Here is a 16460-nt window from a genome sequence, read left to right as displayed (position 1 = left end):
CATGTTTCTAAGGCTCTATTCACATCTGCGTCCGAGACTCAGTTTGTCGCAGATTTAGCCCGTTTTGACAGTTATATTTAAATAAAAAATGCTGTAGACTATAAGAGCATCTTTCTTTGGAAGTCTTGGCTTGTCCTTGCATTATGACAACTTATTGAATTCTAAGGAGGTCATTGTAGTGCTTTATATACCCTGGGGTGGAGCTGCAGGAAAACTAAACACTTGCTGCTGCTCTCCCCTGCAGATTACAGCTGATCACTTGGGATCCCAGTAGAAGGACTCGCTGTAAGCAGCTTAATTTTGGGGGACTCTTCTGGCAAAAAGGTATGGTCTATATATTTTGCTGGGAAAGCTAAGCAATAAACCATATGTATGCCATTTAGCATCCACAGATGTTTATCCTCAACCGCTTCTTTAACCCCTTAATGACCAGCCTATTTTAAACCTTAATGACCAAGCCATTTTTTAAGTTTTTCCATCGTCGCATTCCAAGAGCTATAACCTTTTTATTTTTGCGTCGACATAGCTGTATAAGGTCTTGTTTTTTGCGGGACAAGTTGTATTTTTTAATAGCACCATTTTGAGTACATATTATTTATTGATTAACTTTTATTAACTTTTTTTTGGGGGGGGGGGGGGAATAGAAAAAAAATCAGAAATTTCGCCACACTTTTTCGCGTCTTAAATCTACACCATTTACTGTGTGATATAAATAACACAATAACTTTATTCAACGGGTTGTTACGATTGCCACGATACCAAATTTGTATAGTTTTTGTATGTTTTGCTACTTTTACACAGTAAAAACGCTTTTTTTTCAAAATTATTTGTTTTTGTGTCTCTATATTTGAAGAGCCGTAACGTTTTTATTGTTCCGCCGATGCAGTTGTAGGAGGGCTTTTTTTTTGCGGGAAGACTTGTAGTTTTTATTGGTACCATTTTGGAGTAGATGCAACTTTTTGATCACTTTTTATCACATTTTTTTTAAGTCAGGATTCACAGAAAACATCAATTTTTCCATAGTTTTTTATTAAATTTTTACGGCGTTCACCGTGCGGGTTAAATAATGTTATAGATTTATAGTCGGGGTCGTTACGGACGCGGCGATACCAAATATGTGTAACTTTTTTACTTTATTTTGGTTTTATAATAGCAAAGCATTTTGTAAGGGGATAAGGTGGGTTTTTCATTTTTTTTTCACATTTTTTTTTAAAGAAACTTTATTAAACTTTTTTTTAAACTTTTTTACTAGTCCCACTAGAGGACTTTAATATGCGATTCTCCGATCGCTATTATAATACACTGCAATACTTTTGTATTGCAGTGTATTACTGCCTGTCTGTTTAAAACGGACAGGTATCTGCTAGGTCATGCCTCCGGCATGACCTAGCAGGCATTCACTACAGGCAGACCTGGGGGCCTTTATTAGGCCCCCGGCTGCCATGGGAGACACAGACACTCGGCGATCGTATCGCCGGGTGTCGGTGGGATAGAGAGGGAGCTCCCTCCCTCTCTCCAAAACCACTCAGATGCGGTGAACGCTATTGAGCACCGCATCTGAGGGGATAAACGGGTGAGATCGATACTAATATCGATCTCACCCGGCAGAGCAGGGACGCTCCAAGCCCTCAGCTACCTCTAGCAGCTGAGAGCAGGGAGATGACAGCTCCCTGCTCAGTTTACTTTATCCTGATGCAGTGCCGTAAAAAGGCATATGCATCAGAATAAAGCCCGTTAGTGGCCGCCGTTAAAAGGCGTATTGGCGGTCACTAACGGGTTAATCTACAGTCAATGGAGTGGTCACCCATTATTAGGCAAGCTGGGAGACAACCCCTATGGACACAGGTGGAATTAAAGTGTACTTAATTTTTCAGAATAAATGTGTGTACATGAGGCATAACATTATTTCTGGCATTATATGATATGTATTCGGCATTATTTAGGAGTTTTCGGCTCTCTCTCTAAGGCCCCATGCACACGACTGTATTTTTGTCCACCCGTAAATACTGGCGTAAATATGGGTCCTTGGTAACACGTATTCGACCCGTATTTACGGACCCCTTGCCCGTAAATACGGGTCCGGTGTCACCCGTATTCCACCCGTATTTACGGGCACGTTTTTGGCTGCAAAATTGCACTGCACTAATCGGCAGCCCTTCTCTCTATCAGTGCAGGATAGAGAGAAGGGAGAGCCCTTTCGGTCATAAAAGTAAAAGAAATTCATACTTACCCGCCCGTTGTCTTGGTGACGCGTCCCTCTCTTGACATCCAGTCTGACTTCCCTGGATGACGCGGCAGTCCATGTGACCGCTGCAGCCAGTGATTGGCTGCAGCCGTTACATGGACTGTAACGTCATCCCAGGAGGCCGGACTGGAGGAAGAAGCAGGGAGTTCTGGGTAAGTATGAACGTCTTTTTTTTTTTTTTACAGCTCTATTTATATTGTGATCGGTAGCCACTGTCCAGGGTGCTGAAACAGTTACTGCCGATCGTTTAACTCTTTCAGCACCCTGGACAGTGACTATTTACTGACGTCGCCTAGTAACGTTCCCGTAATTACGGGTGCACACACGTAGTCACCCGTAATTACAGGAGCCCCATAGACATCTATGGGCTGCCCGTGCCGTAATTACAGCCTGAAATAGAACATGTTCTATCTTTTTCAACGGCACGGGCACCTTCCCGTAAGCATACGGGGAGGTACCCATGGCCAATAGAAGTCTATGGGCCCTTAATTACGGGAGTTTTTTTACGGTCGTGTGCATGGGGCCTAATTATGTGTTTTCTCTTAGCTAGTGGGCAGAGCCTAACTGCCATCATGTCTTCTATACAATGCACACATCAATGAGGAGAATCCTGCCCTCCTAATATATATATATATATATATATATATATATAGAATATGCAGTAGCATGAAGGAGATTAGGAGATTAGGAGAGGTGTACCTGAGAATCCAGCACTAGGGTTAGATATAACACTTACCAGGAAGCTGCTGCAGTGCCCTTCTGTGTCTTTTTCACTCTGCTCCTGCACCCCCTCCCCTCACACAGACTTGTATTGACAGGAAGTGAAGAGACAACCCTGCTTTCTGCAGTACTTCAATTCTGCTCTGTAAATAGGGACGGATTTTGCTTGACAACAGGGGGTGGACAGCAGATTACAAAAAGGAAGACACCTAGTGGCAATTCCCGCACACAACATCTTCATGTATAAATCAAATAAATTTGAACAGTAAGTAAATTACAAAGTTGATCTATATCAGGTACACTATTTGATTAGCATAAGTTGTTCGTGTCTATTTAAAATCAATAACTTAACAAAAGATGAAATCTCAATGTGGTGATTCTGTGGTACGTCCATTTGCATTTAAATAATAATGCACTCAGGGGAAGAAAGCGGCAGATCCCTAGCTATATGGTTAAATGGGCATTGTTATGTCATGTGCTGTTAGGGTGCTATTGCATGGCCCGACCTAGGCCGTGTAAACGAGCGCCGATCAACGAGAGCTCGTTGATCAGCGCTCGTTTGCTCCTTTCACACATAGCAATGTTTGGATATGTACATTCTGATCGCTCGTCCCCATACATTTTCAGCGTGTCGGCAGCACGTCTCCCTGATTACACATTTTTAATGCTGCATAAAAGAGCAGATCAGCCGATGAACGAGCATTTGCTCGCTCATCGGCTGATCGTTGCCCTGTTTACACAGGGCAATGATCGGGAACAAGGATTCCTATGAACGCTCATTTGCCCGATCATTGGCCCGTGTAATAGGGCCTTTAGTCAACTCTATCTCATAAAATATACAGTTCTAAATTGTTGTTGACCGATAACATAAGTTCCAGAAAAGTCAAGGAAACACATAGAAGAACATATCATCTGATCCAAGTCTGTCCAAATCCAAACACAAGGTCTTTTCAGCAGCGAGTGCACAGGACATAGCAGACAAACAGTTTATTTTCATTGAGATCAAACGTATCTAGCATAAACAAGAGTGCTGTGTGCACATAGTACAGGCTCGGCTCCAGGATGGCGGTGGTGTCTGCATACAGAACACACAAACGTTCAGTATGTGCAGCTCACAATGTGGCAAATTTATTAACAGGTTTACCGCGCTAGTGCAAAGTAGGCGGGGCTTAGCAAGGGAGGGCAGGGCTACATGCAGCCTGTCAAATTTACAATAATTTACACAAGAAATTGGCGTAAATTATAACGGAAATCTACGCCAGATCATAATTGAGGAAGATGTCAGTCTGTGGCGCACGGACTGCCCAAGACACGCCAAACTTATTAGAAGACGAGCACTTCTTAATTAATTTATCGCATTTTACTGCAGTGGGCTTCTGATTAAGACTGGCGTATCGAACGCCAGTCTCAGTAAATTCCACCCAACGTTTTTTAGAAGGATGACTATAAAAATAGCAAAGTGTGACCACTTATTATCTTTCAGGTACACCACATTAGTGTTATGTGCGGATTTTTTGGAGGATTCACCATGGATTTCACCCCTTCTACATTAAAAAGGGTGAAATTTGTTGCAAAGTTTAACGGTCGCGGACTGTCGCCTCTCCTTACCTCCCGACGGCCACGACCTATATGTTCTTGCCGGCGTCTCCCTCCCAGGAGATGACAGCACATGTAGCCGCACCACTCTGTAGTTTCCTCTAGGGTGCGCGTGCGCCCATCCACGGCCTTAAAGGACCAGGGCACGCACATGCATTTAAATATCCCTTTATCCCCAAATCACCCTGGACTATAAAGGGGGCTCTGCCCTTCCACTCCTTGCCTGAGCGTTGTTGTATTCCCATGTTAGTCTTAGCAAAAGGTCCCTTAGTTTTATCCTGTTCCCAGTGTCCCCGTATCCTGTTTCGTGTATCCCGTGCTGTGTTTATTCCTGTGCCTTATCTAGTGTTGGAGTCATGTGTCATCTGCCACGTCTGGAGTCATCTGCCACATCAACCTTTATCCGTGCCAAAGCCTCTGCTACTGTCTGGACTCTTACAGGTACTCCTGTGCTAAAGACTCTATATAGATTGTTGTTTAGCCAGCTGCCACAACGGAGCGGCCTAGTGGGTCCTCATACCCCGAGATCGTGACACGAACATGCATAAAAAAAGGAGCATGCTCTTATTTCCGTAGGGCAAATGGATGTGGATGAGATTTGTTCAAATTTCATCTACACAGCTGATGCTGTAATCCAGTGCAGATTTTGTGTGTGCAAATCCGCATGGAATATCCACAGCTTTTTCGTCCAGTAAGCCTAAGGCTGGATTCACACGAGCACATTACGTCCGTAATTGACGGACGTATTTCGGCCGCAAGTCCCGGACCGAACACAGTGCAAGGTGCCGGGCTCCTAGCATCATACTTATGTACGATGCTAGGAGTCCCTGCCTCGCTGCAGGACAACTGTCCCGTACTGTAATCATGTTTTCAGTACGGGACAGTAGTTCCACGGAGAGGCAGGGACTCCTAGCATCGTACATAACTATGATGCTAGGAGCCCGGCTCCCTGCACTGTGTTCGGTCCGGGACTTCCGGCCGAAATACGTCCGTCAATTACGGACGTAACATGCTCGTGTGAATCCAGCCTAATCGATTTGCCTGAAATAGAATGTTTGCCTGAAATAGGGATATTACATCATGAGCCCCACGGTTCCGGAAGGAGTAACGTCAGTAGATATATTTTGTGAACAGCTCTGCTGAATACGTTGGTTCTCTATAAATAACAGATATGACAGACACAATCCAAACCTGGACATGTCTCACTAGTTAATGTTTACATAGAAACAGACAGCGCACATAAAAACATTCTGTTCACGCGCTCTACGTTACTTGAATGCACAGGACCGTCACTAATTAGGAAATTCACATTAAGCATTATTTTCATTTACTAGCTTCCTGGAAGAGATTTTATCAGTCCTAAGAGGATTTCCTATGTGCATCCTGTTAAAACTCAAAGGCTGGCCTCCGGTTACGTAACAACAAAACCAATGCATAAGAATTGATGCCCAGCAAAGTCCCAAACAGACATTGTCCTACTACCTTCCAGCATAGTCCATGAATACAACATATAGTGGAGGTCTTATATACTGCTATACAGGGATATTTGTAAAGAAGACTTCCCTTCATTGTAAGGCTGGGTTCACACTAAGTTTTTTGCAGGAGGAAAATCTGCCTCAAAATTCCGTTTGGAATTTTGAGGCAGCTTTCCTCTGTCTGCACTCCGATTTTCACTGCCATTGAGCGCCGTGGGCATATAACGCTGCGAAATACGCTTTCTCTACCTCCCATTGTCAATGGGAGGTCAGAGGCGTAAACGCCCGAAGATAGGGCATGTCCCTTCTTTTTCCCGCAAGCCGGGTTTTCCCGGTCGCGGGGAAAAAAAACACTTTTTTTGGCGCATTTTCCGACGCGGTTTCCACCTCAAAAATGTGTAAAAAAACTCTGTGTGAACTGGCCCTTATGCTAATGCACTTAAAGGGGTTTTCCAGTTTTACAGGAAGGTGTCCGTCCGCCATAGAAATGAATGGGTCCGTAATTACAGACCGCAATTACGGAAAAAATCTACAGTTGTATATGCATCTGGCCTAAACAATTTACGTTGGTTTCTTCTACTTACTTTACGATGATCATTAATAAAGATTGATTAAAATCTACCACAGCCTTTATTACACGACAGGTAATCTACATAATCATGACAATGACCCACATAATCTATGTAGGTCTTAGGTCCGTTCACACAGAGTTTTTTGGTGCGAATTTTGACGCAGAACCCACGTTGAAACCAGCACCAAAAAAACAGCCATATATTTTTCCTGGGGCGTTTTTGAGTCATTTTTTTGCCCACAATTTTTGCCTTAGATTTAACGGCTGCTGGCAAACAATGCGGGAAAAAAAAGCGTCAAACAGCGCTGGCAATTCAAAACCTGCATCAAAATTCCTTCACATTTTTCCTACCGGTCGAAAAACTCTATGTGAACTAGGCCTTAAATGATTATGGTTCTACTGAGTGAAGAATGGGAACTAAGGCCCCATGCACATGAATGTATTTTTGTGGCCGCAATTCATTTCAATGGGCCCATGCACACGACCGTGGTTTCCACGGTCCGTGCATGGCCCAGGAGCCTGGACCGCAAAGAGAAAGAACATGTCTTATTACGGCCGTGTTTTGCGGTCCAGGCTTATAGAAATTAATGCACGCGGCCATGTACACGACCTGCGATTTGCGGGCGGCCCGCATGTGACAATCTGCGGCCGTTCGACCCGAAAACCACGGCCATGTACATGGCTACAGTCGTGTGCATGAGGCCTAAGTTAAGAGCCTCACACACGAGCGTGTACGGTCCCAACTGTCCCGTACTGTAATCACGTTTTCAGAAGTTCCGCAGCGAGGCAGTGACACCTAGCGTCATAGATAACTATGATGCTAGGAGCCCGGGTCCCTGCAGTGTGTTCGGCCCAGGAAATGTGGCCGACGTACGGACCGTATATCACGGACCAAACACGCTCGTGTGTGCGAGGCCTTAATGAGGACCTGTTAGCTCTTCTGACATGTCCTCTAGTTTAGTAAATACTTGAAACCACAATACAATAACAATGCTGGAGCAACATTTCTTAAAACTCCATGTTGTGTTGTTCCTCTGTTATACCTCCTGGAAATATATAAATTAATAATTTGGTGTTTCCATTCCACTAGTCAATAGCATGCGCCCCTACACTGTCAGCACTGATGGGGCAGTGTCAGAGTGCGTATGGCCACACCCTATTGGCAAGGGGAATGGTAATCCCAAGCTCGAAATTCGCGAAAATATGCTCCAGATTTGGTTTTATGGGGAATACAAGTATTTACTAAAACAGACCAATCAGTAGATCTAACAGGTCCGGTTTAAGAAAAGAATAAGACTAAAAACTACACATATCTAATCTATCTAAAACATAAACCTCTCTTGACACTACCTGTATCTGCCCATTTTAATAATGGATTCACTGTAATCCTTCTTTATTTTACTACTTGTTTGCAATTCCTACGTTGGTATTTAGAGCTCTGTGTAAATATAATTAAGACGCCATTTGTAATTCTAACACTATAATGCAGTACAGAGTATGAGCTTTTCATACGCTACCAGTGAATATAACACAACATGCTTTTATGCTACAAGTAGTCTAGTACAATAAAAATACAGGTGAATAAACAACGCTATGTATTTCTTAGAGCGTACAATACTGCCCCCTGGTGGCTTTAGATGTGTATGGCATAAGACGACACAGTCGATACGCTGAATAGTAGGATTACCAACACAACCTTACTAACAGGGGCATTAGCTATAGGGGGTGCAGAGGTAGCAGATAAACCCAACCCTGTTGCCTGAGGGCATTACACATTTGGCATTGGGCCTAGGAGCTTTACGTTACACCCCTGTGTACCAAATAGTGATCCTCACAATTAACTCCTTCAGGACGCAGCCTGTTTTGGCCTTGTGGCACAGATGATTTTTTCAAATTGGACATGTGTCACTTTATGTGGTAATAACTTGGGAATGCTTTTAGCTAGCCAAGCGATTCTGAGATTGTTTTCTCGTGACATATTGTACTTTATGATAGTGGAAAAATTTGGCCGATAAATTCAATATTTATTAGTGAAAAACACAAATTTAGAGAACATTTGCAAAAATGTGCATTTTTCTAAATTTGAATGTATCTACTTGTAAAACAGATAGTAATACCACACAAAATAGTCACTAGTTGCCATTTCCCATATGTGTACTTTATGTTTTCATCGTTTTTTGAACGTCCTTTTATTTTTCTAGGACGTTACAAGGCTTAGAACTTTAGCAGCAATTTCTCACATTGTCAAGAAAATTTCAAAAGGCTATTTTTACAGGGACCAGTTTAGTTCTGAAGTGGTTTTGAGGGCCTTATATATTAGAATCCCCTAATAAATCACCCCATTTTAAAAACTGCACCCCTCAAAGTATTCAAAACAGCATTCAGAAAGTTTCTTAACCCTTTAGGCGTTTCACAGGAAATAAAGCAAAGTAGAGGGGAAATTTACAAATTTCTTTTTTTTTGCCGAAATTCATTTGTAATAAAAAACAATTGTGTAACAGAAGCTTTTACCAGAGGAATACAACTCAATATTTATTGCCCAGGTCCTGCAGTTTTTAGGTATATCCCACATGTGGCCCTAGTGCCCTAAGGGACCGAAACACCGGCCTCAAAAGCAAAAGAGCAACTACAGGATTTTGGGGCCTGCTTATTTTTAGATTATATTTTAGGCACCATGTCGGGTTTGAAGAGGTCTTGTGGTGCCAAAACAGTGGAAACTCCCCAAAAGTGACCACATTTGGGAAACTAGACCCCTCAATGAATTTATCTAGGTGTATAGTTAGCACTTTGACCCCACAGGTGTTTTGCTATATTTATTGGAGTTAGGCCCCATGCATACGACCGTATTTTTGTCCACCCGTAAATACTGGCGTAAATACGGGTCCTTGGTCACACGTATTCCACCCGTATTTACGGGCACGTTTTCGCTGCAAAATTACACTGCAGTAATCGGCAGCCCTTCTCTCTATCAGTGCGGATAAAGAGAAGGGACAGCCCTTTCCGTAATAAAAGTAAAAGAAATTTATACTTACCCGGCCGTTGTGTTGGTGACACGTCCCTCTCTTGACAGTCCGACCTCCCTGGATGACGCGCAGTCCATGTGACCACTGCAGCCAGTGATTGGCTGCAGCGGTCACATGGGCTGTAACTGGAGGAAGAAGCAGGGAGTTCTGGGTAAGTATGAACGTCTTTTTTTTTTTTTTTTTTTTTACAGCTTTATCTATATTGTGATCGGTAGCCACTGTCCCTAGTGCTGAAAGAGTTACTGCCGATCGGTTAACTCTTTCAGCACCCTGGACAGTGACTATACACTGACGTCACCTAGCAACGCTCCCGTAATTAGACTTCTATGGGCCTGCCCGTGCCGTAATTACGGCCTGAAATAGGACATGTTCTATATTTTTCAACGACACAGGCACCTTCCCGTAAGCATACGGGGAGGTACCCGTGGCCAATAGAAGTCTATGGGGCTTTTTTGCGTTCGTGTGCATGGGGCCTAAGTCTGTGAAAATGAAAATCAACTTTTTTTCTGAAAAAACATAGAAATTTGTAATATTTACAAGGACTAAAGTAGAAAATGCACCCCAACATTTGTAAAGCAATTTCTCCAGATTACGGAAATACCCCATATGTGGTAATAAACTGCTGTTTGGACCCACAGAAGGGCTCAGAAGGGAGGGAGCGCCATTTGGATTTTGGAGCGCAGATTTTGCTGGATTGGTTTTTAGTCCCATGTCGCGATTGCAACGCCCTGGAGTGAACAAAACAGTGGAAACACCACAAAAGTGACCCCATTTGGGAAAAAACACCCCTCAAGGAATTTTTCTAGGGGTATAGTGAGCATTTATACCACACAGGTTTTTTTGCAGGATTTAGTAGAATTAGGCCGTGAAAATGAATATAAACATTTTTGTCCATTAAAATGTTTAATTTTTTCATTTTCACAAGAGATAAAGGAGAAAAAGTCGCCCTAAATTTGTAACGCAATCTCTCCCGAGTATGACAATACCCCACATGTGGTAATAATTCATTTTTTTAATAGAAATTAATTAACCTTTGCAGGACTGATCCTTTTTTGCTTTTCCATTTTAGTTTTTCACTCCCCGCCTTCCAAACGCCATAACTTTTTTATTTTTCCATGAATTGAGTGGTGTGAGGGCTTATTTTTGGCAAGACGAGCTGTAGTTTTTATTGGTACCATTTTTTGGTATATACAACTTTTTGATCACTTTTTATTACATTTTATTTAGAGCTTTGGTGACCAAAAAAAAAAAGTGATCTTAGCGGTTTAAATTCTTTATTTCTTACGGCGTTCGCCGTGCGCTATAAATGACAATTTTTACTTTATTCTGCGGGTTGGTACGATTACGGCGATACCATATGTATATAGGTTTTTTTATGTTTTGCAGCGTTTGCACTATAAAATCACTTCTTTATAAAATAATTTATTTTCTGTGTCACCATATTCTGAGAGCCGTAACTTTTTTATTTTTCAGTCAAAAAAGCGGTGTAAGGGCTTGTTTTTTGCGGGACGGTTGTAGTTTTTATTGGTACTATTTTGGGGTAAATGCAACTTTTTGATCATTTTTTATTCTATATTTTGTGAGGGGTGGTGACCAAAAAATAGTAATTTTGGCATTGTTTTTAGTTTTGTTTTTTTTGCGGCGTTCACCGTGCGGTAAAAATAACATTATAGTTTTATAGATTGGGTCGTTACGAACGCGGTGATACCAAATATGTGTACTGTTTTTTAACGTTTTCAATTTTTTCCTATAATAAGAGACTTATTATAGGAAAAAGAAATCTTTCATTTTTACACTTTTGTAAAACATTTTTATTAACTTTTTTTTACTTTTTACACTTTCTTTTTTTACCTGCAGATCTGATAGCTGCTAGAATACATTACACTACCTAGGTAGTGTAATGTATTCCAATGGTCAGTGTGACGTCACAGTCACGGACAGTAAGGCTGGGTTCACACGACCATGTTACGTCCGTAAAGAACGGAACGTATTTCGGCTGCAAGTCCCGGATCGAACACACTGCAGGGAGCCGGGCTCCTAGTATCATAGTTGTGTACGATGCTAGGAGTCCTTGCCTCGCTATAGGACAACTGTCCCGGACTGTAATCATGTTTTCAGTACGGGACAGTAGTTCCAAGGAGAGGCAGGGACTCCTAGCGTCGTACATAACTATGATGCTAGGAGCCCGGCTCCCTGCACTGTGTTCGGTCCGGGACTTGCGGCCGAAATACGTTTCGTCCATTACGGACGTAATGTGCTCGTGTGAATCCAGCCATAGTCTACGAGGACCAGCCAGAGGCTGATCCTCATAGGCTTGCATACATGGCAGACCCGGAGGCTGTTGTCTGGCCCCCGGGTGCCATCACAAGCATCAGCAGCCCCCACAATTGCATGGGGGCCGCTGATGTGCTACAAACCCCCTAAATGCGGAGATCACAATCGAGCTCCGCATTTAACAGGTTAATTGACGAAATCAGCGGCAATGAGCCGCTGATCGGCAACAGTGGAGTGTCAGCTGTCAGGGACAGCTGACGTTCCGGTTCCCGATGCACACTGTCACAGATACTGTCACCGACAGTGTGCATCGCGAATGGCAGTGACGTCCTGTCACTCTGACAGGAAGTCCATCAGGAGGCTGATCCTGATAGGCTTCCGTACATGGCAGACACGGAGGCCATTACTTGGCCTCCGGTCGCCATGCTAGCCATCTGCAAACCTCACGAATTCATTGTGAGGTCTTCGGATGTGCTAGAAACCCCTAAAATGCGGCAATTGCAATCGATCACCGTAATTAAGGGGTTAATTGCCGAAATCAGCGGAAATAAACCGCTGATCGGCATACAGTGGAGTGTCAGCTGTCAGGGACAGCTGGCCTCCCGGTTCCCAGAGCACGGGAACTGCGCAGTAACTGTACGTCCCCGTGCGCTAAGACACCGGCCACCCCGGATGTACAGTTGCATCGTGGTGCGCCTAGGGGTTAATAGAAAGGCTGCCTTCCGGTATCACTGATGTCAATAGCCACTAACTAAAGCAATGGGAGGCGAAGAAAGCAATTTTCACTGCGTTTTTTGACCGTGGCGCTCAATGGCCGCGGCCAAAAAACGCAGCGAGTTTTATGTCGGCAGGTCAAAATCTGCCTCAAAATTCTTGAAGGAATTTTGAGGCAGATTTTCCCGCCTGCAAAAAAACAGGGCCTTAGTGTATACGTCAAACACGAGTATACAGGAGTTGGTTTTTGTGTTCTATCGCTGCATTCCAAGAGCCATAACTTTTTTTATTTTCCCCATCTACGTGACTGTATGAAGACTTGTGTTTTGCAGTACGAGTTAAGCCACTTTCGCGTGGCACTATTTTGGTCAGTATTTTGCATCAGTATTTGGAAACTAAAACCAGGAGTGGAACCTACAGAGAAAAAGTATAATGGAAAGATTTACACCTCTTCCATGTTTTGGAAGCTCTCTTGGTTTTGACTCAGAAATACTGATGCAAAATACTGACCTAAATATTTCCGTGTGATAGTGGCCTTATAGTTTTTATTGGCAGCATTTTGGGGTACATATCATTTGTTGATTAACTTTTAATCATATCTTTTTTTTTGGGGGGGGGGGGTGATGGGGGGGAAAAACAATTCCACTTTTGTTTTTTTTAACTGTTCACGTATAAATATGTTAACTTTATTCTACAGGTCAGTTTGATTACGCCTGTACCAAATAAATGATATATATAAGATTTTTTTTTTGTTTTAGTACTTTTGAGGTATATAATGGTATGTTTTATTTAAAAAATAATTTGTGTGTCGCATTCACCATTTTGGGGCAGATAACTTGTTGATTACTATTATTATGTGATTGGGGAAAAAACAACAACAAATCTATTGTTTTTCAGGGGGGGGGGGGGTTATGCCATGTGTCTTGCAGAATAAATAATGTTATCTTTATTCTACGGGTTGTTACGATTGTGATAATATTATATATCTATTTTTTTCATTGTGTACTATTTTTAAACAGCAGCGGACTTGAAGCTGCGATCACTTCATCACTAAAATATTGCTTTGGCATATTTAGGCTTATACCTATGGAAGGCCTAGGAGCCTTTGAGCGTGTCGTGGAGCACCAATGGGCTAACACCTTCGGTGCCACAGTCATTATGGACCATGGCATCTAAGGGGTTAAGGGGGTTTTACACAGGGCGATTAACGGGCAGACGAGCGTTCATAGAACGCTCGTTGCCGATAATTGCCCTGTGTAAACAGGGGAACGTTCAGCAGATGAACGAGCAAACGCTCCATCATCTGCTGGTCGTATCGTTTTAAAAAAGTAAAATATTATCGTTGTCGGCAGCGCATCTCTCTGTGTAAACAGGGAGACGCGCTGCCACCATGATAATAACGTATGGGGACCAGCGATCGGAGTAACGACCGCTCGTCCCCATCCATAGCTCCGTGTGACAGGAGAAACGAGCGTCGATCAACGATGTAATAGGGCCTTTAGACTGAAGGGATCAGTGTTATCTCCGATACCGGTAGTTGCACGGCTGTATGTTACAGCCACCCTCGCGCCGTGATCTCATAGGTACATTAGGTAGTACCCACGAGATCTTAGTGACGGATACATTCGATGCTGAGGGCGATCAAGCACCCACCAGCAATGGATATATCTGTCACGCGTCGTTAAAAGGTAACTAAACTTTAAAAAAAAACTTTAGACATGTCATAAGTTTTGATCAGTGGGGGTCCGAGCACCCCCACCAATCGATAAAACAAATTGCCAGAAGAAATCAGTGGAGAGCTGTGCCGCTTCGTTTCTGATTGGCTTTCCTCGGAGCAGTGTACTGGCTCAATAGAAAGTCTATGAGTCCGTACACCGCTCACTAGGCTTTCTGAGGAAAGCCAGTCGGAAACAAAGCGGCAGAGCGCTCACCGGATTCCTTTAGTCGCTTTATTTTAGCTATCGGTGGGGATCTATGCTCAGACCCCACAGATCAAAACTCCGGACACGTCTCTATGACAAGTCAAAACTTTTTTAAAGAGGCTCTGTCACCAGATTTTGCAACCCCTATCTGCTATTGCAGCAGATAGGCGCTGCAATGTAGATTACAGTAACGTTTTTATTTTTAAAAAACGAGCATTTTTGGCCAAGTTATGACCATTTTCGTATTTATGCAAATGAGGCTTGCAAAAGTACAACTGGGCGTGTTGAAAACTAAAAGTACAACTGGGCGTGTATTATGTGCGTACATCGGGGCGTGTTTACTACTTTTACTAGCTGGGCGTTCTGATGAGAAGTATCATCCACTTCTCTTCACAACGCCCAGCTTCTGGCAGTGCAGACACAGTGTGTTCTCGAGAGATCACGCTGTGTCGTCACTCACAGGTCCTGTATCGTGTCAGACACATCGGCACCAGAGGCTACAGTTGATTCTGCAGCAGCATCGGCGTTTGCAGGTAAATCGATGTAGCTACTTATCTGCAAACGCTGATGCTGCTGCAGAATCAACTGAAGCCTCTGGTGCCGATGTGTCCGACACGTTGCAGGACCTGTGAGTGACGTCACAGATCTGCACTGCCAGAAGCTGGGCGTTCTGAAGAGAAGTGGATGATACTTCTCGTCAGAACGCCCAGCTAGTAAAAGTAGTAAACACGCCCCGATGTACGCACATAATACACGCCCACTTGTACTTTTAGTTTTCAACACGCCCAGTTGTACTTTTGCAAGCCTCATTTGCATAAATATAAAAATGGTCATAACTTGGCCAAAAATGCTCTTTTTAAAAATAAAAACGTTACTGTAATCTACATTGCAGCACCGATCTGCTGCAATAGCAGATAGGGGTTGCAAAATCTGGTGACAGAGCCTCTTTAAAAGTTTAGTTACCCTTTAAGTAACTTTCTCCCACTTACATTACATCATAAACCAACCATGGCAGAAGTCATGTGGCATGTGCAGCGTGATGTGAAGCAGCACCACGTTGCTAAATTATTTTTGCATTACCATTTTTATTGGCCCCATCATCCCGGAGATGGTGGTCCTTACATCTGAAATACGGACTGTTATGGAGCCTTATAACCGATGTGCCATTGTACATACCCTGGGTGTAAGGAGATTCTCCTAGAAGCCTTGCCATACATACCGAGTAAATGCAGCATACAAAGATTTTTTTGGGCCGAATAGTACGAAATCCCTATTCTGGCACCGTACAAAATGAAGCCATAATATGTCTGTGCCGGACCCCCTAAAGGGAACTTGTCACCAGCATTTCACCTATTAAACCAGCAATACCCGGTGGTAGTGGGCGAAAAATCATTTTTATGTAACCTATAATTGTCTTCTTAGTCGGCTCTGTAGCTTTAGTATTCGGTTTTTTAGTGTTCCCACACCGTATGCTAATGAGCAGAAAAGAGTCATATCTTCATTCTTCAAGCCTTTCCGAGTTAACCCCGCCTCCTTACTTTTGATTGACACCTCCTCGCCTCCCCCCCCACACACACGAAATCCCGCGCTTGCACATCGATGTCCTTTTCTGGTGCGTGCGCACAACAGGACATATAGCGGCGCACGCGCAGCAACTAGATTTGAGGCCTGGATGAAGCAGGGAAGGGTGTCGGACCACGCATGCGTGCTATCTCAGATGAGTTTTTGGTGTTCAGGGCAGGCTCGTTTTCGGTGGTGGGTATAAGAAAAGGACTGAACGAGACTGCCAGATTATTACCATAAAAGGCGCAAATTGTTTGCAGGCCGTTATTTAGGAGAGGGGATAACGGAAATGAACTTTTGACGGCAGCGGCCAGCGAGAAGAGTTCAATAGGTGAAATGCTGGTGACAGGTTCCCTT

General features: G+C 43.4%; 1 protein-coding gene across 3 annotated transcripts in view; it reads right to left on the bottom strand.

Moving 5' to 3' along the window:
* The window catches only part of APOO (apolipoprotein O), a 59856-nt gene that overhangs the window by 42523 nt on the left and 873 nt on the right, over positions 1 to 16460 (bottom strand). The gene's annotated exons all lie outside the window — the stretch shown is intronic.

This window comes from Rhinoderma darwinii, chromosome 2, assembly GCF_050947455.1.
Source record: "Rhinoderma darwinii isolate aRhiDar2 chromosome 2, aRhiDar2.hap1, whole genome shotgun sequence".
NCBI classification, from domain to species: domain Eukaryota; kingdom Metazoa; phylum Chordata; class Amphibia; order Anura; family Rhinodermatidae; genus Rhinoderma; species Rhinoderma darwinii.
Note: the sequence above shows the minus strand (reverse complement) of the source record. Positions and strands in the feature narration are given on the sequence as shown.